We start from the raw sequence: 23919 nt of genomic DNA, 5'->3' as shown, positions 1-23919 counted from the left end.
TCCTCACTTCTGTTACTAACACACAAACAGCTTATGCCAGATAAGCTCCTCACTACTTTTACTAACACACCGACAACTTATGCTAGATACCCTCCTCACTACTATTACTAACACACAAACAGCTTCTGCCAGATAAGCTCCTCACTACTGTTACTAACACAAAAACAGATTCTGCCAGATAAGCTCCTCACTACTGTTACTAACACAAAAACAGCTTCTGCCAGATAAGATCCTCACTACTGTTACTAACTCACTAACAGCTTATGCCAGATAAGCTCCTCACTACTGTTACTAACACAAAAACAGCTTATGCCAGATAAGCTCCTCACTACTGTTACTAACACAAAAAAATGCGTATGCCAGATAAGATCCTCACTACTGTTACTAACTCACTAACAGCTTATGCCAGATAAGCTCCTCACTACTGTTACTAACACAAAAACAGCTTATGCCAGATAAGCTCCTCACTACTGTTACTAACACATAAACAGCTTCTGCCAGATAAGCTCCTCACTACTGTTACTAACACACTAACAACTTATGCCAGATATGCTCCTCACTACTGTTACTAACATGCCAAATAAGCTCCTCACTACTGTTACTAACATGCCAAATAAGCTCCTCAATATTGTTACTAACACTCTAACAACTTATGCCAGATAAGCTCCTTACTACTATTACTAGCACACTAACAACTTATGCCAGATAACCCCTTACTACTGTTACTAACACACTAAGCTGCTAAATATGTTCATGGATCCCACTACTGCACTCATGCCTTATTGGCAACTGGTAATCAGGCCTCCTAACGCCTTGTACCGAGAACAGCTAAACCCTTTGCATTACCCTAGTTATGGCTCTGGGCTTAGGTTTATAATGCAGGTGTTTACTTTACCACTGTTTCTGTTTAGGGAAAGGAATTCAATGAGTGCTGTGTTATTCATACGACTTAAAGCTAAGCAGAGGTCATCCTTCACAAGTCTGTTAACCACTGAGTAGAGAAATTGGGCTTTTGTCTATCAGAGTAGCAAGGGGTAGTGAGACTTGTTACCTTTTTGGTGAGGAAACATTGGAGTCTCTTGAACTGGTTTAAGTTCTTGTTGGGATACATGCTGAATACAGCATTATATTCAATGATATACATAAAAATAGGAAGATATTGGGAGTAAAAATTATTTGGACCTTTTCAAACACTAATTCATGCATCTTAATTTTTCTGGGAAAAAACACTTCAGCCAGCTACATTTCTTACCCGATTTCAGACCAAAAGCCAAAAGAGTCTTCCTTCAGTGTTATGTAGATGTACTGCTTACACTATTCCCTGGAATTTATTACCATATTTCTTCTAAACCCAGCTCAAACAGTAAATGCTGTAAGGTTCTGAAGTCATTTTGACCACCACTAAAGAGAGAGTTGAAATTCCAACAGATAGTGGCATAATACCCCTAGAGACAGACAACACACTGTAACCCACTAAGTAAACAGGAAGCTGCCCAGTGCTTCCAGAGTAAAAAGAAAAAAAGGGGAAATAGGGTCCAGTGACTGTGACAGTGTCATAAGTATTCTAATAGCTGGACAGTACAAGTACTGAAGACATAAAAAATTTGCTACCAACTAAATGACTTGATTTAACCCACTCCTTTAGTATTGCTGGAGGGATGCCAAATTTCAGTAATTTTGGCAAAGGTAACACTGTTTTCTCTATAAGAGCATCACCCAAAAACATATTTAGAAAGTCGTTTAACTTTGCTATGGAACCCCATGATCCTAGATACCATCATCTAATTTATTAATATATGTATCTGCTGTCTATTGACCCTTTCTATGTCAAACTTTATCTAGGGCCTAATGATGGTGCCAATCAAAAACAAATTAAATGGTCACTGTTCTTGACCTTTGCTGACTGCATTGTGAGAGTTTTTTTATCTCCCATAAACACTATTGTTATAAACTTAATAACAAAATATTTATTACACTATACTTTACATTTTACTAACTTTAAGCACAGTCAGAGGGTTAACATAAAGGATGCCTGTCAAAGGTCATTTTATTGTTTACATTCCTTGAGCCTACTGAGATCCAGTAACTGAGCTTAGTCACTTTAAGTAAAGTGTATATACTTAGTGATATTGTAGAGTCCAAGGGAATTACAGACATATTCAGTTATACTTTCTCTTCCAACTATCCATTTGTATAATTTAATGGCACAGTCACCTTTTCACATACCATTTATTATTACTTGTCGTAGCTGAAATAAGTGCCACCAAGCTCCATCTCCAACCCTAAGGCACATTTCAGTTTCTGCAGCCAAAGTTAATTTGCCATATCTATGAACGTAATTTATGAATCTATAGAGCTAGGAAGATTTGCCCATTCTCAGAATCAATTACTGATTTAAAGTTTGGGATACTGGCAGTTGTTTCCCTGAGATGGTTTTGTTGCAAAACCATAGAGACAATTAAAAGACTCAGCCAGTCTTTAAGGGTCATTCCAAGAATGTGAACCTAACCTGACCATTAGCTGGTGACACATAATATATGTAATAACTTCCATACCTACCTTCAACTCCATTTTCAGTACCTGAACCCAGACTTGTGATTGACAATCCTCTTTACATGTCTATGTTGTTCCAAGAAAATCACTCAAGGTTAGGATTGCTTGCTTCTCCATCAGAAATTAGTCAGTCAAATGTATTATAAGTGATACTGAAGTATTTATTCTTCCATGCAAACAGATTCAACATCTTTAATCATATAATAAGCCAGCCTCTGTCGAACACCATAGAGAGCATATACAACAAGTGTAGAAGCCATGGAAGAACATTATTTTTTGAATGCATTCATTTAGCCAGTTAAGAGCCAATATTAAAATGGTCCATCTCTCTTACTCTAGAATTATCCTGGCTGCTAAATTGTCAGATATATCTTTTTTATGATATCATCTTTGGGACTGAAGTAGATTACTAAATATCTGAAGTTTCAGAGGTCCAAACCAGTGCCAAAGGGATATGCAGTTTTTAGATTTTAGAGAGCTGGTCATGAAGATGACATTAAGCAGCTTATCTCTTTTCAGTTTATAGCTACAGGGTTTATTGTATTTATTGATGATCTCCAGAGCTGTAGCAATGAATTATGCTGGTGCAGTTAAACTCAGCAAGGTATCATCATTGGGTGTGCTACTAATCTGACAGAGACCATTCCTATATGAATGAATACCATTTTAACCCTTTCACTTAGTGGCTTTAGAGCTAAATTGAAAAGAAAAGGGGATACTGAAAAAAAAAGTTTTAACACCTTTATTAAATTTTCACTTAAGACATAGGCAAACATATTAATATAAAAGAAAAACAAATCATATTACCATGCTTCCAATTACATACATCATACATCACATATGTTATGTTTTATAACTATCATCACTCCAGCATTACATAAATTATTCAATTCCTGTGAGGAGGAGGAGGAGGAGTTTACCTCAATCTTCCTCCTGAACATTATTCTGCATGTATTGTTCCCAATAATTTAATTTATTTCTATGTAATCTGCTCCCTCCCTTTTCTAGAGCTCTCACTTCCAGTTCTTTTATCTCTGTTACTATATTCAATAATTCAAATATAGTTTGTTAAGACTTTTGTTTCCATTTTTTTAGTAATTGCTTTTTGGCAGTCACCAGAATTAAATTTAACAAGACCTTATAATGTCTAGGCAATTCAGATCCTCTGTCAAAGTTCAAAAGAATCATTTCCTTAGTTACATCCATTTGCTCAACCAATATTTCTAACAGGGAACTCTGTAGGAAGTTTTTATAATCTGGTAACTCATACTGCAAAACATATGTCCCCATTACCCCCTTCTTCCTCATCATACCACGAACATTTACAGTCTACCTCAGGAAAAATTCTTAGAAGTCTGCTTGGGGTATAAAAATATCTGTACAAACACTTCCAAGCAAAAATCCTAAACCTTCCAGACTTTGTTGCATACTTGGCTGTGATGCATATGTTCTCCCATTGTTCCCTTGTAAATTGCTTATCCAATCTGTCTTCTGATCTTTTCTAACCTCCTCTTATTGATTCTTATGGTTATCATATAATATGTTATATGCCCCACTAATTATCCCTTTTTAACAGCAGTTCCAGATTCAACTAAAAACTACAAGAGAAGGTCTATCACTCAGGATCTGTCTACCCCTTAAGAATCGTCTATCCCTTTCACTTTGCCTATACTCTGATATCAATCCCTGCTCAGGAAGGCAGTCTCTACCCTGCAGTGCAAATGGTTTCTTGGCCTCATCCTATTCTCTGTTATTTGATCCCAATACCTTGGTTCCTTTGTCAGCTTTCACCAGTAAATTTCAGCCCTTTGTTGCCTATTCTCTGTACCTCTACTTGCTGGCATCCCTATTGGCAAAATCTGCTTTCTCCATTCTTGTGTTGGCTTAATTCTAAGAAAACTTTCTGGTACTTAACTAAGGCAATATTCTGCATGGCTGTTGTTATTTTCCTTAAGGATCTGCATCCAAACTCCCACTCTCTCCTTATTTCTTCAATATTCCCCCATTTCATCATCATCCATTTCCACTTTGAATTATAACCTTCTACTTGTGTTATGTATGTGAGCCTTAATTGTGTAGCTCTAAAATATCCCTTCAAATCAACAATACAAAAACTACTGTATTAAGAGCACAGTCCATAACATAACCACAAAATTAGCATCCAAAGTTTTTAATATATCACTTTTGTTTGTAAAGACTTCATCATAAACTGTAAAACACATTAATCAAACACCTTATAAATACAAAATCAACAAATAAACAACTAAAAGTAATTATTCAATTAAAACCCATTCATAATTTTGAAATGAAAAATACATATATACATAAAAATGCATCCAAAGTATTGAACACTTATAAAATAATTGCTTAAATAAAAACAGTATCATTTGTAAACCCTTAGTCTCCTGTTTTTAAAAAAAAAAAACATTTTATGCTGACAGATTCATTTAGTCATGGATACCTATCTGCTTTTAATTTGATTTGCCACTCTGCTTGTTCAATCTCTACTCTGTTTCTAAAATTACCCTCCCCCTTAAGTCTGATGGGACTGATTCCAATAGAGAGAACAAAAACCTTTTGTATTTTTACATATAATAGAATGTTGGTATAAAGCATTCTTTTCATCTTTCATTTCAGTGGAATACTGATGTTCTTTAATTCTCTTTTCTAGGCTCCTTTTTGTCATGCCTACATAAAACGCATTACATCCTGAGCACATACTAATATAAACCAGGCCCACTGACTTACTCATGAACCTTCCTGGGACTATAATACTTTCTTTTATATGGTCTAGTAAAACGTATGGTCCTTCAGAAATTAACCTACATGCAGATCAAAACCCACATTTGTAGGTTCCTTTGTTTTTAGTTGTCTCTGGTAGGGGTATTTTGGTGCTATTTTTCTGTAATAAAACTTTAAGACTGTTGGTTCTCCTGTATACAAACTTAGGAGTATTCCTACAACTCTAATAGGGTCTGAGTCCTTAGTGTTCCTTTTTGGACCCTAGATGGTGCTTTATGATAGTACAATATATATTGTTTTTAGAAATGATTTTAGATGTGTTTTAATGATTGTTTTATGTTTAAATATTCATCATATACATTATGCTAATAGGTAGTTATTAAAGACTGATATGGTAATAGTCAATTATTTAATATATTTTTTTTTATTCTTTTTAGTTTTCTATTTATTGATCATATGGTTATTTACGTATTCTGTGTTGCTATGGCCAACTATTCATTGAAGTTTAATTGTTAATTAATGTGATGGGTTACTGGAGGTGGAGTATATAAACCCCAGAGTTGCTTAGTGTGGTACATCTGATGAAGTCTGTGAAATAAAAACACGGTGATTTAGTTAAGCATTTATGTTTTTTTAAACTTTATTTTCAGTTATCCTGAGTAGAGCCTGGTTCCTCTGCAGTGCTTTTTTGTCTTGTCATTGGTTGCCATACTTTGTGTGGTTTAAGCAGTGTTTTACACCTTTGTTTGCGGTGGGGTAACCTAAAATTAAGGTTACTCGTGCTAATGTGCATGCTACAGCCTGTGCTCCCACCTACACTGATTGGTGTCTGTTCTTTTCTTATCTCTATTCCTCTCACAGATGTGAAAAAAAAGCTTGTATGTTTTCAGAAAATATTATTTTTTAACATGAAGAAGAAGTGCACTGGCTATCTTTAAATAAAATTAAATGATATACTATTCTATTAAAATCATTAAAGTATTAACACTGCTAGGGAAGCTACTATCTTATTTTCTTCCAGTAATTTCAAACTGTATTTTTTACTGAACTGCTTACTCTTGTACCTTTACATTTTGCATTTATCTCAGTTTGCACCTGCAGACAGCTTGTCTCCATGGAAACACGGTCAGCAATGAGAGAAGAAAATTACAGTTAACTCTACAAATGCATAAGGAATCTTTAACAATTTCACTGCCTTCAGTTACAGACTGATTGACTCCAGCTGAATATTTACTAATGGAAAAAACAAATATCCTTGCATATGCAAGAAACTCATAGTATTCATCATTTTCATCATTTTACTTTTTCAAGACTACTTTCTTACAAAAAGCACTTGTTTATACTCCAATATATTTTGAGTCAAAAGTATTAATCCAGACATTCCTCTTTTGTAAAAATTAGATAAAACATCTCATCTCTACATATAATATAACCAGTGCACTTTTACACGCCACCACCAACTCAGCAGCACAAAGATCACAGCATATTAATTTAAACATGTTATTTTCTAGCCTTTCTTCTTTTGTTACATTTTAAATCCTATAGATTTTACAACTTAAAAAAATTGTTTAATATCTTTATCACATACAACAATCAATGAAAAGACCTCCTACCCCCACATTTAAAATACCCTTGACTATATACTACGCAAAATTGCTTTACTGTGTAATATGCAGTTTATATCATGAAATATTTTCTAGAAATACTATTAAGAATATATAATTCTTTCACTTACAGTTACTTTTTTTTCTTTTAGTGTCTTTCTAGCATAAAGTGTTGTACAGGTTTAACAGCCCACCTACAAGTATAACAAAGTCAACAAAAGCCCAGTCTTTCTGACACTTTTTCTTGCAAAGCCATATTTCACAAATGTGACTGATACTTTATAATCTAACATTTATTCACTAATGTCAGTGTTGCTAATCTTCTTCCCATTCATCTCCATCTCCCAACAACAGACTCTAGTTCAAGTCCAAGGTACTCCTGATACTTCTAGCCAACTTCTGTGCTCTTTATGTCTTTCAAGCCTTTTTCTTTGGAACATTGAAAAAGGTTTCATTGGAAAATTCCCTCCATGAGATTTATTATCAGAAGAATGAGAAGCAGATTCTCCTGTTTGATGGCTTACATTTTGTTGGATAAACTTTTGTATTTCTTCCTTAGCCTGTTCTGCATCAAAAATGTCTTTGAACCTCCAGAAAAAAAATATTCTAAATACAGCTGGGTACAGCAGCTTGAATCCCACACCTGCCTGTCGCATTCCCTGATTACTGATATAAATTTGCTTTTCTTCTGTCTGGTGTACAGTGGATAATCATTTTCCACAACACTTTGCTGTCTACAATTTTTAATACTTTTCCCCTTCTTCTGTCAAGATCAACTCTTTCTTCTGGTGTGATTGCATCTTTTCTAATACAGGTCTGCATTCTCATGCCCAGGTTTGGAGCATACATTAGATGTACTCTTTCAATTAACAAAGCCTGCTATGGAATACTGGTCCATTTGCTTATTTGTGCATGCATGAAACTAATATTGGCTGCACCGTCCAGTTTCTCTGGTACAGCAGAAAATCTTATGTTTTCTCTGTGCACTCTGTATTCTAACTCTGTCATTTTTTGAAACAGTTCTTCTTGAGAAGTCTTATACTCAGATAGCCTTTATAGCCTTTTCTTCATTTCAGCCTTTGATTTTTGGAGTTTTATCAGTTCATCTGATCTGAATAACTAGTTAAAGCTTTTTCTGTTTTTTTTCAGTCTTTTGTTATTTGAGTTGATATACTCCTTCAATATTTCATTTAATCACCTCTGAGTACATTTGGTTTATTTTTCCTCTAAATTACTGAAAGCCATTTCAAGTACCAAAGCTGAAGTCTGAACTGCTTTTTTTTCTTCAGCTTTTCTAGTTGATTTTCTTTCAGGTTTTCTAAACTTTTCTTTGCTGGAATCCAGACAGTTTACTTACTAGCTAGAAATTGAATTTTGCTCACTCTAGAAGAGCTGAAATGAATATGTTGATCAGTGTGTAGCCATTTTGGAAGTCCATCACTGAAAATCCCTTTTGAGTAACAGAGGGAAAGTTGCAGAGCTCAGCTATTTGCTCTTACTTTTGCTACGGGTTCTGAATATAGCCCTATTATCTAATTTATGAAGGGACCAAAAAAACCTAAGACTTTGAGTGTAATGAGCAGGAAAACATAGTTCAATTAATCAAGTGATTTTTCTGCATCAAGTACAAAAATACCTCAGGATTCAGGAACTGTTTTGCCCCCTCTTTAATAGACAGTACAATATGGACTAGATCTAATGAACTGCAACCTTTAACAAATCCTGCTTTTTCATATCTGAGTAGTGATCAGTTAGAACGTTACCCAGAATGCATTGGTAAAATGGTAGAGAATGAAAAGGGTGGAATGGGTACTTCCTTACTTTAGGATGATGATGATGGAAGATTCAGGTAATGGAGCGTACCACTGAGTATCTAATGATGCATGGGGAAATGATTTGTAAGAGAAGGAAGTAAATTTTCACCTAATTGGTCATACAGATCAGCACTTTAGCCCTTCAGGCTGAATGCCTTCCCTGACTTTAAATGACTAATAACAAATAACATTTTCTCAGTAAGGGGGATCCAAGAAGATCCACTTCTTGATGCAGTAAACCAGCATGTACATTTCTGAGGAAATTCCTAATCTCAGTTTCCTGATCTGGAAATATTTAAAGGAGTATAAAGCTTGCAGAAATGTTTGTCAAACTTCCCCTCTATCGAGCTATATGTTATAAGTTGTTAACTTGTGCTTCTGGCTCATACGTATGAAGTATCATAAGAGTTATCTTCTCAGTCAAGCAGTTTTGTAAAAATTTGGCCAGGTAGTTTTATGACCAGACCCCCTGTAATAGATTTACATATGAAAAAGCAAAAACGGAGTTTATTTTGGACATCTTCATATTTGGCTAAATGCTTTTCAAGATTTTAATGATTTCTAGAAGATAAGTCTTGAGCTATTTTATATTTCTCATTCTTCATTTAGTTTGCATCTCCATGATGCTTTTTTTTAATTCTTACTGCAACTAATCTTTGACACTGTCCTGTCTCAAATTTGCTTTAAGTGCTAACCATCTAACTTATGGTTTAATAAAAATTGCAATTTCTGTTACAAAAGTCAGATATTGCCTGCGCTAAATGTCCTTTAAAAATCTCTTGCTTGTTAATGAAATATGAAACTCACCAAGCAGTGTCCCTGTTTAATACCTCCTGCATCTTTGTCTTATTTTGTCAGTCTAGCACTCGGCTTTTATATGAATTGATTCAAAAAAGCATTCCCATCACAGACCAGTGTAACAAATTCACAGAATGAATGAGAAATGTCTACTTTCACCCTTTCTACAAAATAAGTGAAAGCATGTTGTGGGCCATCTAATCATTGAAATATCTCCCCTGAGAATATCATTAATTATAATATACCTGTTATAATTCACTTCCCCATTCTAGCCGCAGCAATGATCAAATCATGGGCAGTGCACTGGATGACTGGAGCTCTATCTAAAAAATAATAAGGGGGTTTTCATTTAATGTAGTAACTTCCCAACGTCTCCTGTGACTTGTGGTTCTTGAACGCATTATAAATCAATTTGAAAGTCTCTGAGTAGCTATCTAAATCATGTTTGTTTGATGTCCTTACATTCACTGCTGCAGTATTCATTACAAATAGGATTGATTCCCTGCAGTGAAGCCCACCATCCTGCCAGTTTACCAAAGTCTGCCATTGATTTAAGTATGCTGAACATCACCTACACACTCCTTGCATAGCATATGGCATAAAGGTGATGTTCAGGTGTACCATTCTCAGAACTTCTTTGCTGCCAGTCTGAATGCTGTTTTAATCATTGGTCTGTTACCTCCATCCATTTTTTTTACGTTGTTCTGTTTGTTGGCATTCCTGTGCTTACTCCTGTTTGCTGGAGTCCTCACCATTGCAGATAAGTACCCAGTTGAGTTTTTGGTTACTTTTACTGTTTGTTTTGTGCTGTTTGGGGTTAATGTCATCCAGAAAGAGTAAATGCCAGTGTGGGAGACTGATTCCCCATAAAGACGACCACAATAAGCCTAGGTGCTGCTCACGACAATATGTCTTGTTCAATTTGTCAGATGTTTGCCCCCAAAACTCTTCATGGTAGGCTTTCTTTCCTTTCATTGTATCTCAAGAAGCAGCATCTTAAGTTTCTTGCTGCAGATACTATGGTTGGAACTTCCTGCCCCGAAGGTCAGCCGTCAGGGAAGAAGAAGGTGTATAAGGTAAGACTGGAATCTTCCACTGTTCAGCCTCTCCTGGTAGTTTATCCCAAGGTTATTGTGAACCTGGAGGCTTGCCTGGTTGTTTTGTCAGATTCTTCTACCGGGTCTGGTTTGGAGGCGGTTGAGGATCTGGCGGGCAGCACGTCCGATGAATCTTTGCAGACGTCTGTTTCAGGTGTTCAGGGGGAACCACAGTTGTCTGTTGCTGAGTGGTCTAGAGGGGTTTCCCAGTTTCTCTTTAGGGAAGAGGTTCCTATTACAGTTGTGGAATGCCATCCTGAGTATGGGCTTTCTCAGGTTTCTATGATGGATGTCCCCTTATAAAAAGAAACACAAAGCTAATCATGTTTCTTCTGCTCCATGGGATCCACAAAGTGAGTGGCAGAACTTTGTTCAGGGATTATTTAATGCTTTACTGTCATTGAGGCTTCCTCAAGGGGTTTCTGTTCCTGATCCTCCTTGGTCCACTTCTTCCTCTCATAGGCACAGAGAATTGAATTTTTCTGAGGTGGATTTTGATGATGACTCCCTTGCTTATTCTATCCAGATTCCTTCTCCTTTAGACTATGGGTCTGAAGAGGAGGATTCTCATACTCTAGCTAATCCTTCTGAGAAAATTTCCTTTGGGGACACAATTTCTATGATGATGGAATCTTTTTTAAGTGGAATTGTGCCCAGGTTTCAGATCTCCATAACAGACACTATGAGTTACTGCAGATGGAATCACCTAAACCTGCTGCCATTCCTCCTGTCTTGTGTGCTTTATTGGATGTTTTTTCCAATGCTTCTAAACCACTGGATTCTCTGCCCCCTGCTCCCAAGACATCTGATAGGTTTTATAGGGTGCCTGAGGATTCTTCCTTTTTGTTTAAATGTCCTGCTGCTGACCCCCTGTGGTGTCTGTAGCCTCTGATAAGCTGTCTCAATTGCTTTCTTCGTCCAAGTTACTGCCTTCTGACAAGGGCAGTAGAACCATGGATAGGCTGGGTAAGAAGGTTTATACATCGGCTACCCTAACTTTTAGGGCTATTAATTCATAGGTTCATAGGTTCATAGGTTTATACTAGGCTATCTCTGCAGGGGGCATTATAAAGCCCCCCCGTTTTGTGGCTGGCCCACCCCTTTAGTTTGAAGAAAACTATGCCCATTATTTTGCTGTGCCTCTGTCAAGCAAGTGAGCAGTGGTACCTGGGGTATCCCTATAATCCCATCCCATGGTCAGATCTCCTTTTGATTGGTCAAGATTTCAGGTGCCTGCTCCTCATGAGTGTGCTGTTTTGTCACAGCTGAGGGGGGTCTCTCTGATCAGCATAGTCCTCCAGGGTGACACAAACTGTGTCAAAGCGTTAAGTCTCCCATAACCCGTGGTTTCTTTTAAGTCTCCACTTTGTGGTTCTGAGGATCTAGATTTTTGAGGCATGTTTGCATGCACATGCAGTATGGCTTCACACAAGACACAGGCGGAGAGCTGCTGTTAGCGCTGAAAATCTGGAGCTGGAACTTCCTTAGACTTCGCTTTTTTGTATATTTTTATAAGACTTTTTGAGAACTTTTTTACCTTTTTGGTGAGGAACGGGTGGGGGTGTTTCCTCAGATACATTCCGTGGGGGGTCATGACCACATTGGGTCTCTGATGAGGTGAGAGTGAGATGAGATGACGGATCCTTACAAGGGCCCTGTGAATACCTTTGTCCGCGATGTAACGGTGTCATCAGCTACTTCCCAGCTTAGCAGTTCCAGCGAAAGGTTACTGTCTTCTGTGGTCCCCAGATCCTGATCCCTTCTTCTGTAGATAGGTTATGTGCCACCACCTATATATGGTATATGGAAGGGGTAACTTATTTTTTCCCAAGGGTATGTTTCTTTCATTTTGGCTATTATTACATTTAATTGGCTCCTGGCACCAGTTATCCGCTTGGCACCAGTATCTCTTCATGATATCTGCAGATCATGTTTTTCGCTATATATCTCAGTCCAGTTTGTCACTTTATCGCTCCTGAAATCCTCCTGTGTTTGTTTGTTTTTAGAGTTTGTACTCTCAGACAAGAGATGGGCCTTTGGGAGTGGCTGTGGGACACCACTTCTGAGGGCTGTGAGTCTGCCACTTAAGGCTGACACTTGAGACCCTGTGGGTTCTGTCCCTCTGTCCGTTCATAGCCAGAGAAGTAGGTTTTTTTGTGACATATGGGGATGATGTATGGGCTTGATACCTGGAGGTGAGTTTTGGTTTGGCTTTTGTTGGTATTGGGCTGTATGTACGGCTGCCTTTCGAGGTGCAGGGCCTTGGGTACCGCCTTTTCAATAATCAAAGTTTACTGATCTGAAGTCAAATTAAAAAGCCAAAAAAAAACTTCTCAAAGTCTGCAAAAGTTCCTATGTCTTTATTTATGAAATCATTATGATCCTCTCCATTCTTTTTTTATCCATTTCCATATGATCCTTGGCTTTGCTTGTCAGTGGGTGCTTTGAGGCACCGTAGTGCAGTGGGCCTGGGAAGTTGCCGCCTGGCACCACTGGGTAGTGGTGCTGCCGTCCTGAGGAGACCATGGCAATAAGATCCTAACCTAAGGGAGAGATTAAAATGAGTTAAGTTTCGCTGGCGGGAGCTCCTGGCGGACTTCGGCGGCTGTGAGTTTACCATGGACATTTTGTTTTTTGAGAGAATGTTTTTTCTTTCTGAGAGAGCAGTTTTCTGGGGCTACAATCCTCTGGTATGGATATCTCTCCTGCAGGTTTTTCTCCTTTTTGTATGTTGGCAAGTCAGCTCTAAGTAGTCATAGGTTCAGTGTTGGAGGTTCAGTTTTTGTCTCATTCTTTTTCTACCTGGGTTTCTATTCTGGCATAAGTGGAGAAGGCCTCTTAGGCTTGTCTTTTAGCGATTGTGATTGTTTTCTCTTACCTTTTTTTTTATTTGCTCTCTTGGATTTTTTTAGTTTTTAGAGTTTTTTTATGACCTGTTTAGGATTTTTACTTATTTTGATAAGTTTTGTTCTACTTTTTTGATTTTTTTTTGTCCTTGTGTTGTCTTTTTGAGGTATGGCTTGCTTGTTGTACAACTTGGCTTGTTTGCCTTTTGCGCTTGAGTCTTTGTTTTGTTCTTATCAGACCCATATCTCTAGGGATGTCTTGGCTCTTCTTTCTCAGGCTTGTCAGCTTCTTACTGATCTTTCAGACTCTGAGGGTAAATCTTGCATTTATATCACATTATCAAAAGATGAAAATAGCAAACGATATTTCATCGAACCTAAAATATCTAAACCACATAATATCGGACATTCAGAACAGCAAATTTTTTCCTTGGGAAAAAATTTGCTATTCCAAAACACATACACACAACACAAGCACACCTAAAAACATCAGTACACACACATACACTTATTCACTAGGGGCCAAGGGTACTAGCTGCTAGATCAAGGGCCTAGGGAACTATCCAAAGGGGCGGTGAATACCGCACAACATGGCTGGGCTAATATATGGCTTCGGGCAGATAGCCCAGTATCTACCTATGAACTTATGAACCTATAATCCTACAACTAACCCTACACTAAACTATACATACACTACTATCTATCCACTTACCTTAACCCAAACCCTAACCCTAAGGTCCGTCACTATCACACACTCACCTAACCTGCGCCCTAACCCTAACTCACTTAACCCACCCCTAAACCTAATTCACCTAACCCGCACCCTAACCCTAACTCACCTAACCCGCACCCTAATCCTAACAACCACACAATCGTACACTTACCTGAACCCGACCCGTAAATCTCCACCACAGTGCTGAAAATAGCGAAGCCACAAAACCGGCCAATCAAATTCTTTCCCTAGGAAAGAATTCAGTGTTCTGCAGCTTCACTATTTTTAGCGTTCGATTAAAACAGGTCAACATTAGAACATTCGAAGTTTTAAAACTTTGATGTTCTGATATAGACCCTAAATCTTCTCCTCTTTCCTTACTTGGGACTTCCTCTTGGGTAGTTCATCATTCTATCAAATGTAGTTACGATGCAGCAGATACCTCTTCTAGGGTTGCTGATCTTGGTTCAGTTCTTAGGAGAGTATGTTAATATACATGTAGACAAGTTAGTTTGTTTATTTGAATAGAAGAATATTTAATTAATTGATAGGGAACTGATTGTCTTATTGTTTTATTGTTTTATTGGTTAATTATGGGCTGTGTCATGTGGTATTAAGTGTATAAAATGTAAAGCTTTAACATAGTTGATACACACTGAAGAAGGGTTTTGTACCAGAAAGCTCTGTGAGTTAATAAATTTTAATGTTCAACGTGCCCGTATTTCTTTGGAGTTTGTTCTTGTACTATTCTAGAGGTCCCTGTGTCCCAAAGGGGGAAAGGGTTTTATTCCAGAATGTTTCTAGTGCCCAGAAAAGAAGGTACTCGGAGACCTATTCTAGACCTCTCCCATCTAAACACCTTTCTGAAGGTGCCTTCCTTTCGGATGTTGTCCCTTCAGTCCCTTTTTCCTCTCTTGCTCCCTCAGGCTTTTCTGGTATCTCTGGACCTCAAGGATGCTTATCTCCATCTTCCAATCCATCTTCTTTTCAGGAGATTTTTGCATTTCTCTGTTGCTTCCTGGCATTTCCAGTTCTGTGCTTTGCCCTTTGGCCTTCCTACTGCCCCAAGGGTATTCACCAAATGCCTCGCTCCTGTGATTGCCTTTTGCAGGCTTCAAGAGATCCAAAACTTTCCTTATTTGGATGACCTGCTGCTTCAGGCATCTTCTCCAGAGGCTTTTCTGTGTTGCAGGATTCAAACGGCGCCAATGCTGGCATACCTGCCTCCTCCAAAGGCTTTAACTCTCATTTCTTTCTTTCAAACTCTTCTTCTTCTGGCCTCCATTACAACCAGGTTGTTTCTGAGAGCTCTGTGATTCATGGCTTCCACCATTCCAGTGCTCCCTCTGGCCAAACTCCACATGAGGAAGTTCCAGTGGTTTCTGAAGTCAGTGTGGCTCCAGCATGCTCATCCTCTAGACTTTCCTGTTCTTCTCCCATGTCTCAAGAAAGAACATCTGTGGTGGATTCAGCAGTTGTCTCTGAATCCAGGGCTCCCTTTTCAACCTCCTCTTCTCTCTCAGGATCTGTTCACAGATGCTTAAGATGTGGGATGGGGAGCAGTTGCCTCATCAGTGGAAGGAGCACATCAACATCAACACCAAAGAGGTGAGGGGCTCCTGTGCTGGCTCTTCAGGCCTTTCACCCTCTCTTCTCTGCAGAGCCTCTCAAGGTATTCACAGACAATACCACAGTCATGTAGTATATCAACAAACAGGGAGGTATGAGATCTTACCATCTTTTCTGGCTGGCACTTCTGGTATGGGATCTGGCTATCCAATATCAAGTGACTCTTCAAGTAGTTTATATTCCTTCAGATCAAAGCACTGTGACAGACAGTCTGAGCAGGTCCTTCACTCAATCTCATGAATGGATGCTTCAAAGAGATTTGTTTCTGGACATTGTTCACCAGTGGGGGTACTCCTCATGTAGATCTCTTTGCCTCCCCTCTGAACAGGCAACTTCCTCTGTTTTGTGCCAGAGTCCCAGGCCCTCTGGTATAAAAGGTGGACGCCCTCTCATTTTCTTGGAAGGGGGTGTTTCTTTATGCATTACCTCCCCTTCCTCTCATTCCAAGACTCCTGTTCAAGATTCAACAGGATGCTTCCAAAATCTTGTTGGTGACTCCCTTTTAGCCATGGCAGCACTCGTTCCATCTATTTCTGCATCTAGCCAGGGGCAATCATCACAAGTTACCTCACAGGGTGGATCTACTCACACAAGACAAGTGATCTCTCATCCCTCCCCACCTGTCCAAGCTTCAGCTGACACTGTGGGTGATCCCTCATAGACACCTTTTTTCTGAGGATGTGTTGCAGGTTCTGCAGGAGGCCAGGAAACCTACTACTAGGAAATCCTACTTGTCTAAATGGAAGAGCTTTTCTATTTGGTGTCTTTCTCGTGACCTGGACCCACTTTATGTGGATGTTCCTTTGGTTCTCTCTTATTTGTGAGTTGCTCAATGCTGCTTTGGCTTTTTCTTCTATTAAGGCCCACTTATCAGCTCTTTCTGCTTGCTGCCTTTAACTCCCCCATTAGCTTCTAGATTTGAGGCTAAGCAATTTCTTAAAGGCGTCCTTAATATTAGACCTCCCAGGAAACCTGTTCCTCCTCCTCCTGGGATCTTAATTTCGTTCTGGAAAAATTGACTCAGGCTCCTTTTGAGCCTTCTGTTTCAGTTTCCTTGCAACATTGTTCTTGGAAGACAGTTATTTTGTTAGCTCTTACTTCTGCCAGTCGGGTGTCTGGGTTGCAAGCCCTTATGGCTTGTCCACCTTTTTTGATATTTCATGAGGACAGGGTGTTCTTGCGTACTAATCCTTCTTTCATGCCCAAGGTGGTTTATGAGTTGTCACTTAATCAGTCTATTAATTCGCCTACTTTTTCTCCTCTATGCAATCTGACTGTGAGAGGGTGCTGCACACCTTACATGTGCATAGACTGCTCAGATTTTATTTGGATAAAACTAAAGTTACCAGAAAGTCTGACCAGTTATTTGTTTCCTTTCATCCTAGGTCTTTAGATTTGGCTGTATCCAAGCGAACTATTTCCACTTGAATTTCAAAAGCTATTTCCTTTTGTTACACTTTTCATGGCGAGAGCCTTCCTTTTTTTGTAAAGGCTCATTCCACTAGAGCTGTGGCTTCTTCTGGTACTTTTTTCAAAGGCTTAGACACTAATTCTGTTCTTGAAGCTGCTACCTGGACTTCTGTGCATACCTTTACCAAACATTACCAGTTGGAACGTGGATGGTATCTCCAGAGCTAGGGCTGGTTTTGCTGATGCCATTCTTCATGGCTTCTTAGAGGGCTCTGTTGCTGCTTCCTCCTCCCAGGTTTCTTCTTGAGCTTTTGCACTCTCACCACTGCAGTATTCACTCCCTTACACCTTCCCCGTAGTTTTTTTTTCCTTCCTGGATGTGCAGGTTTTCTTTTTTTTTTTCCTTGGACTTCTGTTCCTACTGGGGCAATCAGTTCTGAGGATGGTACGCCTGAACATCATCTTTATGCCCTATGGTATGCAAGGAGTGTGTAGGTGATGTTCTGCATGCCTTAAAGAAATGGTAGGCTTTGGTACACTGACTGGACGGTGGTGTTCATGGCAGGAAATCCCTTTTGTAATGAATATTGCAGTGGTGAAGGCAAGGACATCTACTGTTATGGTAAGATTTTACACAACTGTACTTTCTTTTCACTCTGGTCCTTGGCATTAGTCAACAGATATTTAATTGAAATCATCCTACAGGGGCATATTAAAACTACAACATCAATGACTGCAGAACTCAAGAGCCACAGCAAGTAGAAAGTTATAACCTTCTTCCCATAAAATCTTTCAATTTTTGTTTTATTGAAGTGCTATTTAATATAAATATTTTCTTGTACTCTTAAAAGTGTACAGGTTAGAGAAGAAAGCAAATGTCTTTCTTTTTGTGAGGTCAAAAGGTTTAACTTCTTATTAATTGTGACAGTGTCTGAGTAGTGTTTTATTTAAGCTAAGAGAAATATCTTAAGGCTTTATTGTAAGAGTTGTCAGAAAAGACTGCTTTCTGAATATTTATCTTCTGCACCATGTCTGTGTTGTACTCTTAAGTCCAGTGGATTTTGAGTTGTCCACCTTTTATGTAAATTTAACTTCAGAAGCACTCCCCGATGTTATCCAATTTACTTCTACTAATACTCACAAGATCATATTGTAAAGGCTCTTCTCTTAAGGCAATTAAACATATTTAGGTAACTGACAAAATAAGGGTGAACATTCTTCAACAAGGTGTTAATGTATAGGTGTCACCTGGTTAAAAAAAAAAATAACAAGCCTGCGTCTTCATGGCAATATATTAATCTGCTGTGAAGCATGGTCTGGCAAAAATTCAGACTGACACTATCTTGTTAGCACTCATTAAATGCACCTTTGCTGTTCAGTGAACATAAAAAAAAAGAAAATGAAAAATACTAAAAGAAAATCTCACTCAATAAAAGTAACTGCCAAAGCATTTAGCCAGTGTGGAAAACATGAAGAAAAAATGGAGAAATTGTGTGTGTGTGTGTGTGTGTGTGTGTGTGTGTGTGTGTGTGTGTGTGTGTGTGTGTGTGTGTGTGTGTGTGTGTGTGTGTGTGTGTGTGTCTGTATTTCTATGTAGGAGGAGAGAGGGAGAGTACATATCACAGTGAACTAGACATTATTGCTAACTCATGTTTCCTGTTAACCAAAATAACTACCTCACAATGATTGCTTGCTTTGATAGACTAACAAATTATAACATTTTGTTTTCCTTCTCTGGATTTAACTAATCTCCATCTTTTGTATCGTGACTTATTGTCTAATTAAATGCTTGATTTTTATTGCAGGGCATGACCTGATCTTCTGTAGTTTCAGACTTACACAGTCATGTGCGCACACTCACACACACGCACACACACACACACACGCACACACACACACACACACACACACACACACACACACATGCACAATGTCTGTCTGTCTCTGTGGTGTAGTGATATGAAACATCTGAGCTTCACACATATTTTTTCAGCTAGCGTTTTTCAAATTTCTTTTTTTAGCCAATTGGAAATAAATGATATACTTCCCTTTATTTATTTACTTATTTAACATTTGTTTACTGGGAAAGTCCGACTTGGAACAAGCCAATTTTCAGAGGAGGTCCGGGGAGAAATGCTCCAAATACGCACCTTTTAGGTACAAATGGATATTTAACCACTGCACCTAATCTCAGTAACTTCATAACTTCATAAACATTGATCATGCTAGCTCAAAAGCTCAATTAACTGCAAACCCTATGCTGGTCCAGTAAAAGGTATTACATTACGTCTGTGTTCCTGTGCCTTTGTGTGTTCGTTTCTTACGTATTCTGGACAAAACCAAAAATGATTGTGGGATAAAGACTTTAAAATCAAGGGCAATTTTAAAATATAACCTTAATTCATTTAAAAAATAAATTGAACAAGAGGTTTCCTTTCAACATGCATTTTCACAACTATAAGAACTAAAATCTATAATGTCTGGATTTATTTATTGACTGATATCCCAGTAATTTAACAGGCAGTAGAACAGTTTTGAGGGACACAGCAAACCTATGAGGCAAAATCAGGGACAGTTTAGAGGCACAGGGATTGCAAAGCCTTGCACTGTACAATTTGTTTTATTCATTTTATCACAATGTGACAGTTGAGATGTACTCAATCTAAAAAAGTCACTGTAGTTGCTGTGCACATTTGTGTCTGCGTGTGTGCGTGTGTGCGTGTGTGTGTGCGTGTGTGCGTGTGTGCGTGTGTGCGTGTGTGCGTGTGTGTGCTTCTGTGCATATGTGTGTGAGTCTGTCTGAGCCTCTGTATGTGGACATAAAGTAATTACGTCACTTATATTTTGGATGTTAACGAAGTGAATAAAAATAGGTAATTAAAATCTTGGCACAACTAAAACATCAGAGATAAGTGTTGATCTGCTGCGAAGTCCTTTTCCATAAGCAGCATACTCAGCACAGTAATAGGACTGAGGTCATCCTTATCTGTGAAGTTGGGGTGATCTCCATTACGTCACCAGATCTGTGGGAGGCATGCGCCTCAGTTAGGTAACCTAGTGTCCAGGAAATCGAGTACAAGAACCAGTACCTTCAGAATGTTAACATGTCTAGAACCTGGCCATACACAAAAACCTGTCCTGGGATTCAGAGAGATTTTCACTGTCAGCATTAATAGGGTGCAATCAGAGACAAATTAAAGCTGTACTGAGGAACACTTCATTAGCAGCTAATTACCATGTCTCTGATACACTGCCTAACCTGATCATGCTGAAACTCTTCCTGCCAGACCATCCACTGTGATAGCATAGGTACCCTATCTCTCTCTCACACACACTCTCTCTCACACACACACACACACACACACACACACACACACACACTCATGGTTTACCTATGAAAGATCAGAGCATGCTCCTTCATCTCACAGCTTTATGAAAGATGAATATCAAAAAACAGAGATGTTTAAAACCCTAAAAAAAAGCACCCCATGTAGGGGCAAGTCCATCTTTATATCCTACTAAATTACATATACCAATTCCATATACCACAGTGGAGAAAAGGGGAAGATTTCTTCAAAAATGCTCTGCCAGCTTGTGCAATCCAGTACATTGTGGTGAATCTCAATGTGATATTAAATTTATGAACTAAAACATACACACACATGGCTCTGCAATACCTACATGTAATCGCTGTATGAGCTGTGAACATTCCCATAGTGGTGAAGGGGTAAAAAACATTGTTTTGTGGCATTCACTTTTTCCTCCCTGCAAGCAAATTAACTCTGCAGATTGAGTCTTAGAATCACTCTACTGCTTTATTCCGCTGCTGCTGCCACCATTTCTGGGGGAGAGCACATGGCTAATTTGTATTAAATGCTTCCTTGGGCTATCTCATTTGTATGCAGCTTCACCAGCAAGACTACTGTTCTCACTAGTGTCACAGAGTTCTACACCAGTGAACAAAAATATTTTGTTCAGGTTGTTATCACATGGTCAATGATACACTGAAGTGTGTTCTATAAATTGCACAAGCTTACTGCCATGTAGAAACCTTCAAAGTTAAGGCTTCTGCAACATGGTAAGCCTTTCTGAATCCCAAGGCTGGTTTGGAGCAGGCTGGTCCAACCATAATAAAATGATGTAAAATTGGCTGCCTCTACTTTGCTGAATGTACTTGAACATGAGAGTTATACAGAACCCAAGAGACCATGAGAAAATAAAGCTATAACATGGATTTCTTTGCTATGCAGGGACCTGCTGCAACTGAAATGCAAATACAGCACTACTAGAGAGAGACTTAAAGAGGCTTATGTTTATTAACCACCCTAGGAAGGCCCCAGGAGTGTTGAAATGCAAGACAGGCTTTTGGGAGTTACCAGCCTAATAAATCTATGCTCTGTAAGCCTCTGAGAGTACAGTTCTGTGTTTTCATTTTGTTTGTAGTTGCTATTCATTGCAACTGGTTCAGCCTGCACACATTCACAGCCCTCTGAAAGTTCCTACATTAACAAGCTCTGAATATAAATTAGATTTGTGACTATAGAATAAAAATGTCTGTTTATCTGTTGTGGAGTTTAGAGGAGCATGAAGAAATTACAAGACAAAGGAAGACTGCATGAGATCCTTTACTGTTTTAAGGTTTGGATGGCACAGTTTATTTCCATGGAGAAGAACAAATATCAGACCCCTAGTTTCAAGCTTCTGGCTGTGCTGTGACTTCTTTTCACAAGAAACTGGTTTTCTTCAGACAGGTGCAGGTGCATTAATCAAGGCTGGAAACAATGTGTTGTTTGTTAGACATCTGAATGTACTAAGTTCAGGTGGCTGTGCAGTCAGGCAGTTTAGTCTGCATTTGAAATTATAAGGATGTTTTTATGCTTTTGTACACCAGCGAACAATAATATTTTGTTCAGGTTCAGTTATTTTATGTTCTATAATGGTTATTTCTTTCTATTTATAGTTAAGGTACTGCTAGGTTAAATACATTTAAAGGATATTAGATGTTATAGTAATGAAAGAACTATAGCAGACTGACTTCCAGTTACAGGACTGGAGTAAAATATATATTTTGTTTATAAACAGTCTGACCTACTAACCTGAACCTTTATTTGTTTGTTTGTTTATTTATTTATTCAGTCATTCTTTGTTGACAGGGTTAGTCCCATTAGGACAGTGGACTCTTTTCAGGGGGAAAACCTGAGGTGTTATTTACACTGATGAATAGTGAAAATTTGGCCAGAGCACTAAGGAAATTCCCTACTCTTTGATAAGTGCCACAGGATCCTTTACATCCACTTGACTTGCCACCAACTCATGCTGATAGGACTTTGCTTTAACAGTCTGTGAAAACAGACTTCACTTGACCTTTTTCCAATATGCTACACCATAAAGTAACTAGAAGCAGTTTTCAGTGAATAGGACAAGAACGAAGACCATATGGTAGTTGTGTCATCTTACCAGTTGGTGATTACAAGACAATGTCTTAAATGCATCACAATGTAAACATTATTAGAGGGCATAATATGGCAGGAGAAACTATACAAATGCGCCACACAGTCTCTGCAGGCCTGATGAAGGAATCACAAATTGCTGTTGTAACAGTGCAAAGTTGTATCTAATTTGCATTATGCAAAAGCTGCAAGAAAAACTCAGTCAGACTCGAGTCTTTACTGTGTGATACCTTAAACCTCCTGTAATAGAGGTCCATGGGATATATATACATGACCCCTTAAGGACAACTAGTGTTTCAGCTAAGTGACTTCTGAATGCCCATGACTTTTCAATTTTTATGATAAAGCCAAACCCCACTAGCTGTGGACATGCATTTTCAGCCTTTTTAGTGACCTCATCAGCACAGTATAAGTGGACTATTTTACTGAATGATTTGCTTGTTAGATGTTTTGTCCCTTGATTTTATGCTGCATTATGCAATACAATGGTTGAGTGACAGTGTTTCAGTGAATCATGAATGTCACTTCACCAGCAGTATTGTATAGAGCAAGCTATTATAAGTGGCAATATATAATAAGATAGAGTAGAGTGGAATGATAATGAACCTTCTGTTATAATTCATACTGATTACTTGGGATTATTGAAAGAGAGGAACTACATATGACTGTGGCCAACTGCACACCATAATTTGTAAGTGTACATTATGACACTGTGACTATAACAGGAGATCATCCTATATCCTCTACACTAACCAGTGCAGATTATTGTGATTTCATTACTCTTCAGCCTCTATTCCTCCTGGTCCACCCAGTCCTTCCTCTGCATATGGTCCCCCTCCTTCTGCGGCAATGCATGTTGCATATCCATACATTATGCCACACTACAGAAAACATCATCGTGGTGGTAACCCTGTGGTGCACGTCTGTGAGTCACTGCTAGAATGATAAGTTCTCATAGTATTAATTTACCACGCTGGCCCAGTAATTATGTGGATAGGAGTATCATAAGGAGTTTTCCATTATGTAAGAGTTTGCCACCAGGGTAGATGCTTGCTTTTTATGTTAACATATTTATTTATCTAATAACCTCCTATGATCCAGTATGAGTGGACGGGAAACCAGAAATTTATTCCAGGGGTTCCACCTTTGTCCCTCATTGATAAGACCGACAGGTGCTGACTGAGGTTTCTTTTTGGGGATAAACTCTTGGCTAGGCTTGTAAGGGCCCCAGGTCCGTTAGCCTAGTAACCAGATATGATCCTAT

Source organism: Protopterus annectens, chromosome 2.part1 (genome assembly GCF_019279795.1).
Source record: "Protopterus annectens isolate FY-2018-M chromosome 2.part1, PAN1.0, whole genome shotgun sequence".
Classification (NCBI taxonomy): Eukaryota; Metazoa; Chordata; order Ceratodontiformes; family Protopteridae; genus Protopterus; species Protopterus annectens.
The sequence above is the reverse complement of the archived record's forward strand: the minus strand, read 5'-3'. Positions refer to the sequence as shown.